The 17742-nt window shown below is 42.2% G+C and overlaps 1 long non-coding RNA gene across 1 annotated transcript in view; it reads left to right on the top strand.

Annotated features, from left to right (window-relative positions):
- The first annotated feature begins 150 nt into the window (after window positions 1-150).
- The window catches only part of LOC310642464, a 127257-nt gene continuing 109665 nt past the window's right edge, over window positions 151-17742 (top strand). The window contains exons 1-3 of the long non-coding RNA XR_014492909.1: window positions 151-183; window positions 372-499; window positions 668-864. This is a non-coding gene — a long non-coding RNA (uncharacterized lncRNA). The remainder of the gene's footprint in view (window positions 184-371; window positions 500-667; window positions 865-17742) is intronic.

The raw sequence follows: 17742 nt of genomic DNA, 5'->3' as shown, positions 1-17742 counted from the left end.
TCGGAGATCCGGCCTCCGGTTTGGACGCCTTCCAAGGACATGATGACGACTGTATATATGTTCTCTCTCTCTCTCTCTCTCTCTCTCTCTCTCTCCCCCTTTTCCTAATTTTCCCACGGACGGGTTTTTTTTTTTTTTGCTTTGGGTACCAAAAAAAAAAAAAAAAGATCGGAGCGGCCGTAGGTAAAAGCGCCGCGTCTTAGGGGGTTTGGAAGATGGGTGGGTGGGTGGGTGATAGGGCGGAGGGCGTCTGCAAAGTTGCAGGACGTGATGGCTAGTGGTCAGAGCAACTGGGTGGCGGGGGGGGGAGGCGGAGGAGGGAGGGTTAAGAAACCTTTTGGCTGACCCGATTCCTTCCCTTCCCCTTTTAGGGAGAAGAAGTCGGTGCCTTTTCATAATCCTCGCCTTCTTACATAAGAGACTTAAGCGCGGGGAAGACGCCTTTGCCGGGAATTGCCTTGCTGGCTTTCCCCCCCCCCCGCAACGACGGCCCTGCGAGGTAGGCCAGGGCTGCCCGGTGGTTTGGATTGAGAGGATTTAGCAGAGTGTGGGAGAGTTTCTTAAACTAGGAAACGGGGGAGGTGTGTGTGTGTGTGCGTGGGGGGAAGCTCTAGCGGCTAGCGGCTTCCTAGCAGAGGCGCTGGATTGGGAATATCGTGTTTTATAGATTAAAGAAGAAAGTTGCCAGAATGTTCTTCTTCTTCTTCTCCATCTTCACCCCTAGAAGACTCTCCTCCTCCTCCTCCTCTGGCAGAGTTGAAGAGCAGACACAGCTGGAGGTGACGGCGGCTTAAGAAAAGGGCAGGAAGGCTGATTCATTTTGGCTTCCTTCCAGCAAGGAAAAAAAAAAACAGAGCTTGTAAGGCAGGTGAAAATTTTTCCTTACCTTTGGCCCAGCAGGGACTGGCCAGGTTTACAGCCTCTTTCCGGCTCTAGCAGGTTGGGAAGAAGGTGGGGGGGGGGCTCTTGTTGAAATCCCCTTCCACCACCACCCCAGCTCTGAAATGCAAAAGAGAACTGCCTTAACCTCCCCCCCCTTTTGTGTGTGTGTGTGTCCGTGCCCCGTGTGGGCGCTGGATGTGCAAAGTGTTAAAAAGTGTCAGGTCAGCTGCTGCCTTGAGACAGGGCTGTCAGCTGGCTTTAGGCGGCTCTGCAGTGTTTTTTTGGGGGGGAAGGAAAAGTTGAGAGCCAGATGTGAGTGCCTTGCCCCCCCCTCCCCCCACGATTGCCCTGCCTGGCTGTTTAGGGGGCTTTCTTGATGAGGTTAGGAGTGTCTCCCTTTGGCAGAGTGGATTGAGGTTTCCCCATCCGGCTTCTGACATAAAGAGGATTTCCATTGCTGTCGGCCCAGTCTTGAGTTTCAGAAAGACGTTTGGTGAGTTATTCATGCTGCAGAGGGGAGGAATTGGTGAACTGCAGATGGAGAAAGGGAGGAAGGATATGCAGGAGCAGAACTGCAGATGTTATTTTTATTCATGGCCAGCTTGGGAAACCACCTGCTCCTCCCAGGCTGTAGGGGTTAACAGAAGCAATAATTAATAACGGGGCAAAGTAATTCAAAGTGATAACGAAGGAACAACATACCAGTAGTCCTCTACTTGCCACCACAGTTGAGCCCAAAGTATCCGTCGCTAAGCAGGACAGTTGTTAAGCTTTGCACCATTTTTACGACCTTTCTTGCCACGGGGCCAAATGAATTGCTGCAGTTAGTAACACGGTGGTTAGAGTGAATCCGGCTTCCCCGTTGACCTTGCTTGTCGGAATGTGGCAAAAGGGGAATCGCGTGACCCCGGGTCACGGCAACCGTCATAAAGTACATGCCAGTTGCCAAGCCTCTGAATTTTGATCACGTGACCCTGGGGATGCTGCAGCGGTCGTAAATGTGCGAAAACGGTCACAAGTCCCTTTTTCCCAGTGCCGTTGCAACTTCGAGCAGTCACTAAAACAAACGTTTGTAAGTCGAGGACTACTTTATGAACACCAATATAATGGGTCAGTTGTAATGTCGGAGTGTAAACAGATACTGTAGTTCTTCCGTTCTTTTTTCCAGCTTTGCGTATGCTTAAACATGTTTCTTGTTCTCTTCTTGTTGACTTGGCTTTTATTTTGCAGTTTTACAGCTCCCGTAGCTTATAGCTTTTCCCTGTGAAATTTCTTGGATGTGGATGGCCCAAAGCCAGACAAAATATGTCTTCTGGGTTTATATATAATTGAGAGAAAAGGGTTGAGGAAGGCAGAAAGTAAAGTACCTTAATTTTTTATTCCCTCTTTGCTTGTAATTATGACACAGCCTTTATTATATTTATACACATGCGTACTTGAAAATGCTCTATGCTTCTACTACATCATTCACTTTTTAACAAATAGTTACTTAGAAGTATTCCGAGGTATTTGGCCCCTTAAAAGTAAGGAGTAAGTAATTGCGTATCATTAAAAAGGAATAGTGAAAAAATTGGGGAAGCAGCCAGTTGATTTTTTTTAAAGTCAGAAAGATGCTTTTCCGGTATTTTTTTTTTCAACAGAGAAGAAAAATTGATTACTTTTTTTTCACAAAATGGAGAAAATCATGTATTAAACTGATTTTAGCCCTGGGTCTTGCCATCCTCAATCTCCTTAAAAGGAATTGGAATTAATTTTAGGTTTCTGCGTATCGGAGCGAAGATAAGAAAGCATGTAGTCATAAAAGCTGGTGAACGTATTTAGGATGGGGTTGCATGTGGCTGCATTCATATAATCTTGAAACTGACTTCAAAATGGTTAAAACCAAGTATATTCTGGAGGTTTATAGCTTTGGAAAAAAACAGCCTTCAAAGCCCCGATTCGGCTTCCTAATTTTCCATCTACGTCAGATAATTCTCTTCCCGTAAGAGGGGTGCTACCGAGCATTACAAACCAGCTAACAAGGACAAGTCTTTGTTTGCGTCTAATGTGACAATAAAAAGAGAAGGTGCCAGAACTTTTGTGTAGCTGAGAACGTATTGGGGAAACCGTGTTCTAGAATGTTCTTCTGTGTTTGGTGTTTTGGCGAGGTAAACCGACTCTCGTAATTCTCAGGAAAATTGGAAGGCGCTTCGTTTAGGGATGGGTGGTTTTGAGACTTGGTGGTGTTCGGCTCCAGAATAATCTTGAGAGTAGAGGTATTTGTGGTCGGATGAAGTGATTAGCCTGAACTTGAGAAGACAAATGCGAATGGAATTCATGATGCCTTCCACATCAGAGGCATCTTGATTTGTTAGGATTAGTTTTGTAACACAACTACTGACTCACTAAGAGAGTTAACTGTGGGCCAGTCTTGTAAATCCAGTTCGGCAGATGAATGGAAATAACTACCTCACGGCGAATCTTAAAGCGAAAATAAAGGGAATATCCAGCAGCTTAAATGTCCTGCGATTGTGTTAAATTGCGACCTGGTAAAGCTTGAGAGGCCGAGTCAAAGCACACAGCCTGCTTTAGAGAGAGAATCCCTCAATTTACCCCCATGGATGTGGTTCCCCAGAGGGACGTGTCTTAAATTGGGACGACAAGATGCACAATCACAACTCCTTGGTCACGTTGTCTTTTACCATGTTCCACTAGCTGCAAGTTGGTGCGGTGCAAGCTTATGTAAGAAATGAGGCACGGTAATTGCATTCTGCATAAAAAGCCGGTCTGTAGCTGTGCCTGGATTAAAAGAGCAGAACTTAACAGAGCACATACGTCATGGAATTTGCATGAGGGATTTCATTTTGGAATGCAGGGTTTTGAAGCAAAAGAGGCTTGTTTTAGCCGGGGTGGGTGGGTGGGTTGGAATCGATCCCAGGAATCCGATCCGATCCATTCCAATTCAGTCTGGAATGAAATTATAGGATGTGCTCATGGTTGAAGATTTTGCTACTCAGATTTGTCACAAGCAGCAGCGATGTACAGACATGTACGTAGCATCTTACCATGGTAGGGAATGCAACTAAGAATTAGGTTGTTTTTGGGTGCCTGTGCGAATTCTCCAAAGACAGACCTGCGAAAAGCACATAGGCTATATCTGCGTATGAAGCAGGTTGTGTGGACGGTTGCAAAGCAGTGCATTAAGGGAACTGACGCCATTTTGAACACATGTGAGTCTCAGATTCCTAGGAAGGCATAGTAAATTTCTCAGACCGTGTCCTTGGATAGGGTGCTTCCTTATTCTATTGGCACAGAAGGTGCGGATTTGCTGGGCAAGCAAGCACTGCATCCTAAAACCCACAGCCTGGCTCTTTCTTTTTTTAGCTAGATGAGAAAGTGTTTATATATATATCTCTATATCTATCTTCTCCAGGGTGATCTGTCCCCAGTCTAGTCTTTCCATCTAGGCTATATACACACATACTTGAGGGGTCCTTGGTGCTCTCTGAGCTTGGTTGTTTTCTTGCAGATGTTTCGTGATCCAACTGGGTAACATCCTCAGTGCTGCAAGAGAGTGCTCAGTGCTCTCAATTTATATTTTACTGGCTTGCCCTGTCCATGTTGGTGAGAGTGGTCTTGGATGTTCTTTGATTGGGCTATTGGCTCCCGACCTTCGCTCCTTCAGACGCGACCTAAAAACACATCTGTTTAAGCAATCCGGTCTGGTCTGATGGGTTCTTTTTTAATTATTATCTTAAGGTAACTATCTTCTACATTTGGGCTAAATTAGGGTTTAATTTATTTTCAATATTTATATTTGTACATTCTATTATTTATGTCACTGTTCACCGCCCTGAGTCCTTAGGGAGAAGGGCGGTATACAAATCAAATAAATAAATAAATTTCCTGTAGACTTGTTTGGCAGTCCCTTGATTGGTAATGAATAATAATAACAATAATAATGTTGGAAGGGACCTTGGAGGTCCTCTAGTCCAACCCACTGCTCAGGCAGGAAACCCAGACCATTTCAGACAAATGGTTGTCTAGTCTCTTCTTAAAAAAAACTTCCAGTGTTGGAGCATTCAGAGCTTCTGGAGTAAACAGCCTCACCAGTCAAGACCATCCTCACCGATTCTGACAGGACAAGCCACCAGCATATAAATTTTGCAAGCAAACCGCCCTGCTAACTAGCATTGATGGCATTGTGAAATCTCTGCCAAAAAAACCCACCAACTCAGAGAGCACCAAGGACCCCTCATTACAACCCTGAGCTACTCATATTCTCCTTTACTCACATACCTGCTTCACATCTATTTTTTTAAAAATAAAACTCAGCCTGAGGTATCCCATATATTTAGGCATTTGTATTTATTTTTTGCAGAGAGGCGGGCAGCCCTGTTCCTGAAGTTGTTTGGCTGGAAAGGGGCTTGTTTGTCCCTCTGAGTCATCCCTGTGATGTGGGATGCTGGCTCAAGGGCTTGTGTGCCTTGGCATGGAAACCTTGTTTGGGGCTGGCCAAAAATGGGGCGCTTTCGTGGCAAGCCAGAGTTGCTTTCCAAGGAGGAAGGAAGCCTAAAGGAGGTTTGGCACTTGGAGGCGTAGCCTGTTGAGCCCACCCTGCAAGTTGGGGCTGCTAAACCAGGATTTGTGGTTTAGCTGGGGTGAGGCAAGTCCTTGGGGGTTACTAGGCAGCCTGCTTCCGGGCATTGGAGGCTCGTTCCTCCAAAACTGGCAAAGCTTAAGCCCGCGCAGGATTTGCACCGGTGACCGGGACGCTGCGGGTCTCAGAGGGTCGCCTTGCAGGGCTCAGAGGAGGGCGTGCGTGCCGGGCCCGGGAAGAGCCGCGTCTCCGGCGCCGCGCGAGGTTTGTTTTGACAGCCGGGTTCCTCCTCTTCTCCCTTGTTTTCCACCCCCCCCCCCGCCGCCGTTCCGGATCATGACTCCAGGCCCCGCCCCCACAGCCAATAGAAACACGGCTCGAGCCAAACAGCGGCGGCCCGGCCCCGCCCCTCCCCCCGCGGTCGAGCCAATCGCCTTCTCCCGACGAGGCCCCCCCCTTAGCGCGCTTCTCTCCGGGCCTCGCCCCTCCCTCCGCAGGGTTTGTTGTGGTCCGGCCTCGTGCCGCCGGCTGCCCTCGTCACGCGGCTGGGCCTCGCGCCGCCCTCTCCGCGCCTCTTCCCGCTCGTCTCCCTCCCGCCCCCGCCTCCCTCGGCCTCGTGCTTCCTCCTCCCTCCCCCCCGCCCACTCGTCCGCGCGCCCTTGCAAGGCGGGCTTCTGATTGGCTGGCGGGAAGGCGCCCAGCTCTCTTATTCCCCCCTCCTTTCTCCCCCCCTCCCCCGCTCAGTTTTCCCTCGTTAATTTCTCCTCAGGCCTTTTTTGATCCGCGGCTGAGGCGAAAAAAACTTCCGGCTTTTCTGAGGGATAAAACTGGCCTCGGCGGGTTCCCGAGGTCAGCCTCGCTGTAGGACGCTAGGCCTCTTGAAAGGCTGGACTCAGGGACCCATAAGCCGCAGCCCTTCAGGGCGCCAGGGAGAAGGAAGAGAGCTTTCCCTCCCTGTCGGAACACTTGGCCGTTTCTTTTCTGTTTTACAGTCCTAGAACAGGTTGCAATTCCACAGGGAAAGGGCGTGCAAGGCTGGCGGGTGATGTTGGGGCAGCTGCACCTGCCAGACTTCTGCCTGTCAGCTAATACTAGAGCCTTAGTACAGATAATCCTCATCGTAGGACCAGAGTTGAGCCCCAAATTTATGTTGTTACATGAGGCATTCGTTAAGTGAGTTTTGCCCCATTTTATGACCTTTCTGGCCACAGCTGCTAAGTGAGTCACTGCAGTTGATAAGTTAGTAATTTTATTTATTTATTTTATTTTAATTCCATTTATATCCCGCCCTTCTCCGAAGACTCAGGGCGGCTTACAAGCTTAGCAGTAGCCTTCATTCTATGTATATGCCGGTTGTTAAGTGAATCTGGCTTCCCCATTGACTTGGCTTTGTCAGAAGGTTGCAAAAAGTGATCACATGACCCCAGGGTGTTGCAGCGGTCATAAGTATGAACCAATTGCCAAGCTTCTGAATTTTGGTCACAGGATCATGGCGATGCTGCAAATGTAACTGAAAAAAAAATGGTCACAAGTCAACTTCTTTCAGTGCTGTTTTAACTTTGAATGGTCACTAAATGAACAGTTGTAAATTGAGGACTGCCTGTACAGTTTTTAATAAGAATAATTTAATCTGGGTAACTGCACAGTTAAAACTATTTTTTTTTACTTGTTTAAGTAACTTGCAAGCTGCCCAGAGACATCTTGTAGGGGGAGATGGACGGCACTAAAAATTGAACAATATGGCTTGGGAACTAGGAGGCACCACGGCCAGGTGACTTTGGCTGATCTTGAAAAAGTTAAACAAGAGTTGGGCTTGGGTTGCATTGGGATGGAAGACCACTTGGAGATCACGGTTTGGGGGGGAGGCCCTCCTGGAGCAAAGCAGCAAAGCAGTTTGTATTGTTTGTAAGAAAGCATCGTGGATGTATCCAGAAGATCACCAGGAGAGAGAGTCCGTTGTCCAGCCAGATGGCAGGGCCTCCCAACTTTGGTTAACACTAAGCAGGTTAGGAGAGTGTTACTATCAAGAGGATAGGCTGCCAAAACCCTTGGGCTATACAGTCTAGCATGTGAAGTCAGAACATGTCCTGGAAGAAGACAGTGACAAATAATTTCCGTTGTTTTTTTTTTCAAAAAAACATCGTGGGTGTAAATAGGAAGTCAGCAGGAGTTGCTGCCGATTCAGGAGAGCTGTTACAATACCTTGGTTTACTTGGAGGAAACGTAACTTGCTTGCGCAATAGGAGCACCTCACTGACAACACCACTGGGAGTTAATAGGCAGGTTATCTTTTGTAGGAGGACCTGATGCAAGAATCCAATGACAAGATGGCTTTAAGGAGATCCTTTTGCTGCCATTTTGTGATGTTTGGACTTTTGCTGTCCAGCTAATTAGCCCTTCGTTTTCAGATATCCCTCACCACAACTCCAGTAGGTTCCTTGCAGCAGAAAATATAAAAACATGTTACGTTTGCTACTAGGATAATGAGTTTCAATTCATGTGCTTTTTTCCTCTAGACCAGGGGTGTCAAAAGTCACAATGTCATGTGATGTGTTGCAACGTATCATGACTTTTTCCCCCAATGGGGTGGGCGCAGTTTCGGAGTGATGCATCCGGCCCCTGGGCTGGCAGTTTGACACTCCTGCTCTAGACTATAGGCTGATTTAAAAAATAAAATACCTGATTGGTGCATATTTGGTGACAGGCAGGACGATGGACTGTTCCTAAGGAAAGGAAAGATCTTTCTACCCCTTTAAGAGTTTGAAAGAGGGCAGTTTGACAGATGAAACTGAGACATTTCTTCAGAAGTTGGATCAGTACAGTAGATCTGGTAAATTTGAAGAAGTTCATGATAGGAATGTATAGGATTGCAGTACCTATCAGTGTATGTAAATAGGATGTCATAAGTACTTTTCCTAAAAAATATTTTTTTAAAAAACAAAACCTTGCCAGCTTTTGAAGTAGCTAGGTTTTTCTGCTATAATCTATATCACATTATGTAATGGCACCTTTATGATTATGAGTATGATTGGATATTAAAGGGCCATAATAGCCATTGTGTTGTTTCTTTGTGAAATTATGCAAATATTTATTCTACTTATGCAGCAAATGCCTGTGTTTTCCTATTGAGGGACTAATGGCTTGCCAAGTTTAAGAAACAAAGTAAACCAAAATTGTTTTGTTTTGCTTCATTTTAAATGAAGAATTCCAAGTTCAGCTAAGATGTGGGCTGCAAAATCCAGGTGAGCACTAGATAGACCCAGAGTTAAAAGTTTTCCCTATGATATTCCATGTTTTTGCAGCCAGATTTAGTATCCATATTTAAAATTCTTTGAAGGTAAATGATCCATTAATTTAATATTGTAATCAGAATTTGCTACAATGTGAGAACTACAGTATAGTTCATCTACATTGAGAAAGCTTTCACCAAAAAGTGTATATGTTTAACAAGTGCGTACCACAGTATATAGTTCATCAGAGTTAAAAGTTTAAGATTTGCACATTACAATGAAGATGAAGGCTCCAGCTGTGGTTATTTGGAAAGCTGTCAGTGCAACCCTGTGCCTTGTAAATCACAACATCTAAAAGGTGACATAAAGTAATTTTCTCTTTTAAAGTTTGATTTAGTAGCCAAATAATTTCTTAAATATAGGGAAGTGAAAAACTTGGACCACACAGCAGTCAGTGTAAATCACAGAAAACCACCTATGTAGATCAGCATAGATCAGACATGTCAAACTCACGACATCACATGATGTCGCATGACGTATTGCTGGCAATGGGGTGGGCACGGTTTCCTCGTGATGCATCGGGCCCGTGGGCTAGCAGTTTGACACCCCTGGCCTAGATAATGCCAACTATCATTTGTATAGCAAATTATACATTTGTTAAGTATCACATCTCAAAAAGGTTCTGTAACATTAGAAACTGACTTATTGGTTGGATTCCCAACCAATTGCACTAAATTGGTTGCAGTTTGCACTAAAACAATGCAGGCTAGGGGTTCTGGGTCCTGAAGTCCATACATCTGGAGGGCACAGAGATTGGGGCAGGATGAATGAGCCAGGCCACAGAATGATTGAAAGCCACTCTCTTCTTAAAGCTAACATCTGGAGAATTCAGAAATTCCTCTCCTCAGTCTTTCTGCTGAAGCAGATCCTCAAACTGCAGACCTTAGTTGAGGCTTTTCAGTGTCATTGTGATGATAACCTTAGCATTGATCTACTGTCTTGTTTCCTACATGCCAAAAACTTCATTAATGAGTTGGGGTGGGGGGGGAGAAGGGAGGGGAAATGAGAGACAAGAAACTAATGCTAAACTGAAAAATAAAATAAAAATGTCTCCTGTTTTACCCCAGTAGCCAGGGCTTTTTTCCTCATAGAACGCTCAGAACGGAGTTCCGGCACCTTTTTTGGATGGAACTTTGTAGGGTAGGCAAGGTGGGTGGTATGACATGTGTGAGTTCTGGCACCTTTTTCTTTTACAAAAAAAGCACTGCCAGTAGCCATTGGGTTCTTGGGAGCTTCTGAGCATATCAGCAATTGACTGAAGCTCCAAGGGAGATCAGGCTAGGCTCCTCTGCTGGTCTTCAGAAAAATGCCAAAAACAGTTATTTCCAGGGGAATGAGGGGGATTCTCCTAATTTAAGCTGTGAGCTGTTTTTTTAATACTTTCTACTCTGTTTTCATTTGTTGTTTGCGCCTGGTTTTCAACAGGATGTTTAATGTGTTTGTGAAGAGAGTTTATAAATGAAAATAAATACGTAGCCTTAGAAGCCCGGTGAGTTCTGTTCTGGATATATATTAGATAAAAGAGTTTACCATCAGTTTTGTGGAGACAGGCTACCAAGTATTTTCTTCTTTTTCATCCACAGGGGTAAAAGTCTTCAGCAGTAGATTTCACCCTGTTATGTAGCTGTTGGTGATACCAGTCTTATTCTGCCTTAACACACACACACACACACACACAGAGAGAGAGAGAGAGAGAGAGAGAGAGAGAGAGCTGAATTTGTTAACTTACTGGCTTGTCCTTTAAGGAAGTAGGGCAAAGCACAGAGGCCCGGTATGGGATAACTGAGAACTTAGTCATGTAAGTAGAAGGGGAATTTACCTATTAGGAATAGAATGTTCTGTGCATCTTTTTCTGCTGTTTACGCAGATGCTGTGGGCACTCCCACAGCAGAGGAAACCGCAATCTTTAATGTGTTAAAATTGCTTAGAAACCGACATTTTAATCCATTGGACTGAACTGTATAAGAATAAAAGTCCAGTTCTAAAATCAGACTCATCAGATGCACAGGGAGAAAAATTAAGAGATCTGTGGATTTATCCAAGTTGGATTAAATGATCTGTGGATCCTAACCAAGTACCATAGAATCCTGCAGCTTGTTTCCAGCTATGTTCCACTGAGCAGTTTTGAAAGCATCACTGGACTATGGGAAGGATTCCTCATTGGTAGCCAGGTACTGTGTGGACTTGCACAACATGCTATTAATAAGGTAAAATGAATTAAGATGCTTGTGTGTGATTTGTGTTGTGGAAAATGTCAACAGCATATTGTGTGAGCCAGCTTATATTTAGCCATTATAATGGTTTGGGGAAGACATGTTTTGTGAACACAGCAATTGTGTTTACTTAACTTGGATTAACCCATTTATATGAACCTAATCTTACTGATTCTGTTACTCAGTGTTTCCATTAGATATCTTTAGAGCTTCCCCTGTTTCCTTAGGTAATGAATGACCTTTCTTGGGATTATGCCATCCTTTTTTCAAGAGAGAAATTTAAAGTTTAGAATTAGGAAAGGTCTGGTAGCACCATTTCTGATTAGCACATTTGATTAAAAGGCATAAGCTTTTGCCTAAAATTCAACTTGAAACTTATGCCTCTTAGTAAAAAAAATTAATGAGAAAAGATTTTATATTTTAATAAAAGCTGTACATATTTTAATGGAATATGCTAGCTGGAAATGCTGCTGCCTGATTTTGTTTTCCTTTATAGGCTACCACAGCTCTAATCGAACAGGTTTATTGAAATACCAAAACAATAAATCATTAAATCCTAAAAGGGGAGGAAAGCCAAGAGATCCAGAATGGATTGGTACATTGCCTAGTGATCTATGATAGCTTAGTATCTTAGTGCCCTGTTTTTAGGCAGGAAGTGTTGAGGGAGAGAGAAGAAAGAAAACTAGAATCAATAATGGAAATAATTGATCTGCTTTATTTTTTGCAGTCCGCAATGATCGTAGCTAACTGATATAGATTTGTCTCTTCTCGTTTTATAATACATCGCTATTCGTCCTTTGCAAAAAAAAAAAAAAGACTTTACGTTTAGACATTGCTACTTTCTTTTAAAGAAAACTGACAGAAGAAGTGAAAGGGAGAGGCTAACCCAGTGCCCTGTATCTGAGATCCAGTAACATTTATTTACCATATCTGATTTTCTTATTTACCTTAGGAGTAAAGCATTTTCTGCCAAGGGTGGATGCTTTCTTGGACGAAACAGCAGTTTGCAAGGAACTGTTTTCATCAGAATGTGTGCCATAGATTGGTTGGGAGGTAATCTCCCCCCCCCATACAGTTGCCAGTTAAATGTATTCGCAGATGTAAAACCAATTTAATAAATGTGTGATCGTGAACCATCAAATTAAGGGGATGGGGATAATAGCTTTGTTATAAATTCAAAAGAATGCATGCCTAACATCCTATTAACCTGTTCACTTAACCAAATCAGATCAGTTACTGCATTCGCTGGACAAGCTAAGCCTCATTAATCTTAATTTTGGGCTGCTTTTTAAAATATTTTTTAATTTAATTTAGGATGCCGTGAGGACCTGATTCAGAATGTAAAGCCCATAAAGTTGGCTTAATTGAGTAACTAAGCTGAATCCAGCAGTAGCATTTCATGACCTGTTAAAGAATGAGCTAGCTTGAGATTTAATTGCAGCTGTCCAATTACACAGTCTGCTTAGGTCAGGGGTGTCAAATTCACAACGTTAGGTGACGTGTTGTGATGTATCTCGACTTTTTTCCCATTGCCAGCAATGGGGTGGGTGCGGTTTTGGAATGACTCAACCGGCCCAGAGGCCGGCAGTTTTGACACCCCTGGCTTAAGTCTATGGTGTGTTCTCAGTGGAGCCCCCAAGGAATCAAAAGCCTGTGAGTGTACAAGTGGGGCACAATTCACTCAAATTCTGTATTGTGTGTTTTAAAAATAAATAACCAAACCCGTTCTGTATATCAGATCAATTTTATGTGGGCTTTGCCCTGCTTACATCAAAGCCGCAGTCTCTTCAAACAGACCTTGGCTCTATGTAGAAGAGGAAGTTTGAAACTTGATTGAAATTCAGAGGGCAGGAAAGAGCCAACCAGCCAACAATCCAGCGAGCATCCTTTTGATTGTCAAATAACAATTTTGGTGCCAAAATCAACTTGGGCGACCAGATGCAAAGATGAACAGAGCTCTTGTTCTTTTAGACTCGTTCTGTTAGGAGGCAGTCATTTTGCATGTTTAATTTGCCATGTGCGATGTGTGTATGTTAGGAAGGGGGGAAATTTGCTGGTACTCTTTTTTTTCCCTTTCCTTTTTGCAGTTCATAACTGCTAAAAAGATTCTTTTTGGCTTCCTGAGAGGCAAGTGGATTGCTAGGAATATTGTTTTTTTTCTTCTTGAATTAATAAAGATGCTTCTTTTTCATCTTCTGCCCCTGCTCCCTTGCCCACGTAGACAGGTATGTTACGCCAAAGATACGTTTCTCTAAACAGTTGCTTTATTGTTGCATGGTACCATATGTGCCACTGCTGAAAAGTCCAAAGTATCTAGTGTTGCTGAACGTAGCCCAGTCTAATTAATTTATAAAGACTGAGTAATTAATTTGTAAAGTCCTTCAGCTTGCCCTCAAATCCCTTTTTTGTGAACCTGTTCTAACCTGTCAATGATTCTTCTGGAAATGTGCTCTACATAAAAGAAAAATGTAGTATCCATTTTTTTTTAACAAAAAGACTCAACAAATAAATAATCGGATAGTTAAGACTGCAGAAAGAATAACTGCAACCCGCCTGTCTTTCAGAGAAGACCGTGAGTCAGAAGGAGGGCTGAGAAGATATCTGCAGACCCCTGATATCCTGGACATAAACTGTTTTAATTCCTCCCCTCGGGATGGCGCTATAGGGCATTGAAGGTGAAAGGAATTAGACCCAGGGACAGTTTTTCCCCCCTTGGGCCGTCACTCTATTGAACACCTAATTTCCACAGTGCTGTCTAACGTCTTATGCATATTTACCCATATCGTATGGCTATAGTTGTACCATTATCCTTCTTATTATCTTCTTTACTACTCGGTCTTGTTGAAATTGTGATGATGGTGGTGATGATTGTTATTTTCAGGCTTTGCATGTACACAGAGAGCTTCTGCATCGGAGACAAATTCCTTGTGTGTCTAGTCACACTTGGCGAAATAAAGTATTTGATTCTGTTCTGGTCTTGTGCTCTGCTCTACTCATAATCAAAAATGTAATAGATACCTCAGAGTTTGGAAGCCTCTAAGGGCCAAATGTGCAGCACTGCTTCATGGCAATAGAGCATGTACTTTTGGCAGTAAAGGATTCCAAAGAGGGCATCCAGATAAGGGGTTCTGAAGCTGTTCTTGGTCATGCCTCTTGCATCTTTAAATAGGAAGAGCAAGTGATCAGAGATCTCCGAAGCTTTCGGGAGAAAGTTCATCCTTTACCATATAATAGCATTTATTCTCCCTTGGTTTGCTTTGGTTAAGATTCCTCTGCTTGGACAGACAGAAGCATTTCCTGTGACTGCCTTTCTGTGATAGAAGTCACTGCTGATTTTCTATCTGGGAACAGCTGTTAAAGTTCTACATTCAAAATATGTCCACTGTGGCCCCTCCTGTCTTTCCAACATTGTTTCCTCTCCAGGTTGTCACACTCCATAAATCTTGGATTTATAAGTGGAATACTCAGATTCATGTGACTGCTTTGGAATGTTGAGTCAACTCTGAGTCAGCTTATTAAATATGAGAGCAGTGGTAAAACAAACGAAGGCTACAACATACTAGGTTTTGTTGGAAGTCTAAGGTTCCATTGTTTTGAACATCAACTATCCTTTTTTCTCTTGGGATGCTTGACCTAAAAGAGATAACAATAAACAATGCTAGGATCAACAGTGAAGTTAAGATTGTTCCTTGGGAGCCAATGTGAGATTGGCTACGTTTTGTCTATGTGTGCTGTGTAGATCCACATGTTGAATTATGATCCAGCCAGGTTTATACTGTAGTGTGTCACACAGAGATGGCCAATTGTACTTTATTCAGTGAACCATGGTTAAATCACTGGCCTGATGGATTGTGCAAATCCAGACTTTGCAACTAGTGAGTTGCCTGAATATAATTGAAAAGAGGGCAAGGTGGAAGGACATGCATTAACAGCGCTATTCTGCCTATTTTCCATAGTATTTTTGTGACAATCTATCACTGTTAACTTGAATCAGCTTCTGTTTTTTCATCTTTTATGTTCCAAGAACTTCTAAGATCCCCGGTTGATTCATGAAATAGCTCAATTCTTAGTTATTTCTAAGCTCTAGAATTTCCTTGTGTAGGAAGCTCATTCTTACTTCCTTAGCCTTCCTTAATTTTTGGAAGGTATGGCAGCTTTCTCTTTTAAGTAATCCATTAATATATACAGTACCTTGTTACAGATGTTATTTGGCTTCTTAAATATATTTTTTATTGAAAGTTTTAAAAGCAATGATAAGAATTAATACGAACTAAAAAATGAAAGAAAGAATTGGAAAAGTTAAAAATGCAATAAGAAAATAAAAAAGTGAAAGATAACAAAGGTATAAGGTGTAAAGAAATAGCTTCTGATATTCTTTACAGTAATTATGATTACAACTATATTTTATCCTTTCTCTTTAAACTTGCATCATGACTCTCTTCTTTTTTTAATCTGTCCTTTCTAATTGCCAAAACCATAAATCACCAGCTCATTTTTACACAAAAAGTCCATTAGAGCTTTGCATCCACCAATAAATAATAGGTATTGTCCTTTCTCTAATCAAAGAAGTCAGTTTGTCCACTCCATCCAGTTCACCCTTAGTTTCCTGTCTGGCATACCTTGAAAAGCTGGCATGTACTAACCAAGTGCAATCCTGCTTAGTTTTTTGCTGTTGGCGAAGTCTTCTAGAACCTACTACGTGGTTGCAGTGTAAATTCACTTTTGTGAATTATTTTTGAACTGAGATAATTAATATTCTCTCTGGGTGCCTGGGAACCAAACGAAAAGGATTGGCTAAGATGACCAAAATAAACAGTTCCACAGAAAAATACTCTTTTCAAAAGAGCATTGATAATTGTTATTATATATACATTTTACTGATCATTGTAATGTGCTATCAGCTATAGATATAGGCTTGAGACCTGAAAATTATTTCAAGAGGTCATCTGGGGTAAAAAGGTTGAAAAGGCTGGTTGAGAAGGTAATTTAAATATCATTAAATAAAACAAGGCTGCAGTGTTAAGTACCTATCGCTAGATGGATGCAGAGACCACAGTGAAGTGTAATTGCATTGTCCCTTCTGCTTCCTTCCATCCATTCTCCATTTTTAAGCCTACTTTATAAACACCTGGAGAAAGGTGCAGTTTGCTGTGTTTGTGAAAGCAGCATAAACTTTGTTGTGATGATATAATCCCTAGGAAATATGATCTAGTAAATATTAATAACATACTTACTTAAAATGACATCTGGCTTCCGTGTGAACTGGTTCAATCCATCTTTAGAAGTGATGTTCTGATACAGTAGGGCTACAATATTATACCTAGGCTTCATTAATCCAGATTATCACCTGGATCAGGGGTTCTTAACCTATGTTTCTGTGAGGTTGAAGTTGAAAAAAAAATGACAATTTCATTTTCATTAACCTTTGATGAAAATTTAGCTTTTCATTGAATAACTTATATAAGCAGCACACGGTTATTTATGTCTTTCACTAAATTTCCGTCTAAAATTATTATACCCTAAAATTAAGGTATTGCTATCAATTTAATGGGGTAAGAGATATATTGCTATTATACGTGTTATTTTTTATGTATTTTGATAGCTGTATTTCAGGATAATTGATCTACTTTATAATATGGTCCACATGCATTTTATTTATGCATTTAAATACATTCCTTATTAAGCAGGGGTCCCTTAGATTTCACCAGGTTTTCTAAGAAGTCCCTAGCATAAAAAGGTTAAGAACTCCTGACCTAGTATGACAATTTCACTTTTCTGTATCACTGTTGCCACCTAATGTTTATGTGGATATTTGCAACACAGATCTAATGGCCTATTATGATTTGCCATTTTCAGAGCTGAGGCTGCCGTTTTTTATAGCAGGTTTATGCAAGATTCTATCCTTAAAGGAACTGTCTATCATCTATTTTTTAAATCCCCAGAAATGATGCTATCCATTCAGTTGTGTCTTGGCAAGTCTGTGGACCAACCCCACGTTTTCCGATTTTCCCCTGCTTCTTTCAGTTGTTGTTGTTGTTGTGGCTTGTGTTGGTTTTGATGGTGTCTAGGCACTGTATTTTTTTTCGTGACCGTGTTTCCTTTTACTGCTGATCACTCTGAGCATAACTGCCCTTTCCAATGAGTTTGTTCTCATGACACGGCCAAAATAAGTAAGATGGAATTTTATGATGTTGCCTTTTAGTAATATGTCTAGTTTTATATGCTCCAGTACTTGCTTGTTTGTCACCTTTACTACCCAGAGAATGTGCAGGAGCCTTCAACATCACAGCTGAAGTGAATCAATTTTTCTCCTGTCTATTTTTTTTTTCATGGTCCAACTTTCACAACCCTAGGTAACTATGGGAAACACAATAAAGTGGACTAATCTGCATTTAGTTGCCAAGCTTATGTGAATATGGCTTGCCATATTCTATTCATGCTTATCATTGCTGTGTGACCCAGTGTGATTCAACACTTTATTTCTGGACGGCATTCGCTGTTTCAATCAATCTGCAATCCTAGGAAATTCTTGCATGCATTTTTTTTAATCCCATTTATATCCCGCCCTTCTCCGAAGACTCAGGGCGGCTTACAATTTTAAGCACAAACCAATGTGCTTAGCAATAGATATCTTCAATAGATATTTGATATCTTCACTGTCAATTGTTATTTCAAATATTTCCATTCCTTGCAATGGCCATGAGCTTGGTCTCTTTCAACTGTTCAGAAACAGGCCAAATTTCTTACTTCTTTCATCCTTTTGATTGGAGGTTTCTGA

This window comes from Vipera ursinii (genome assembly GCF_947247035.1).
Source record: "Vipera ursinii genome assembly, chromosome: 6".
NCBI classification, from domain to species: Eukaryota; Metazoa; Chordata; class Lepidosauria; order Squamata; family Viperidae; genus Vipera; species Vipera ursinii.
This window is presented reverse-complemented; position numbering and strand designations above follow the sequence as displayed.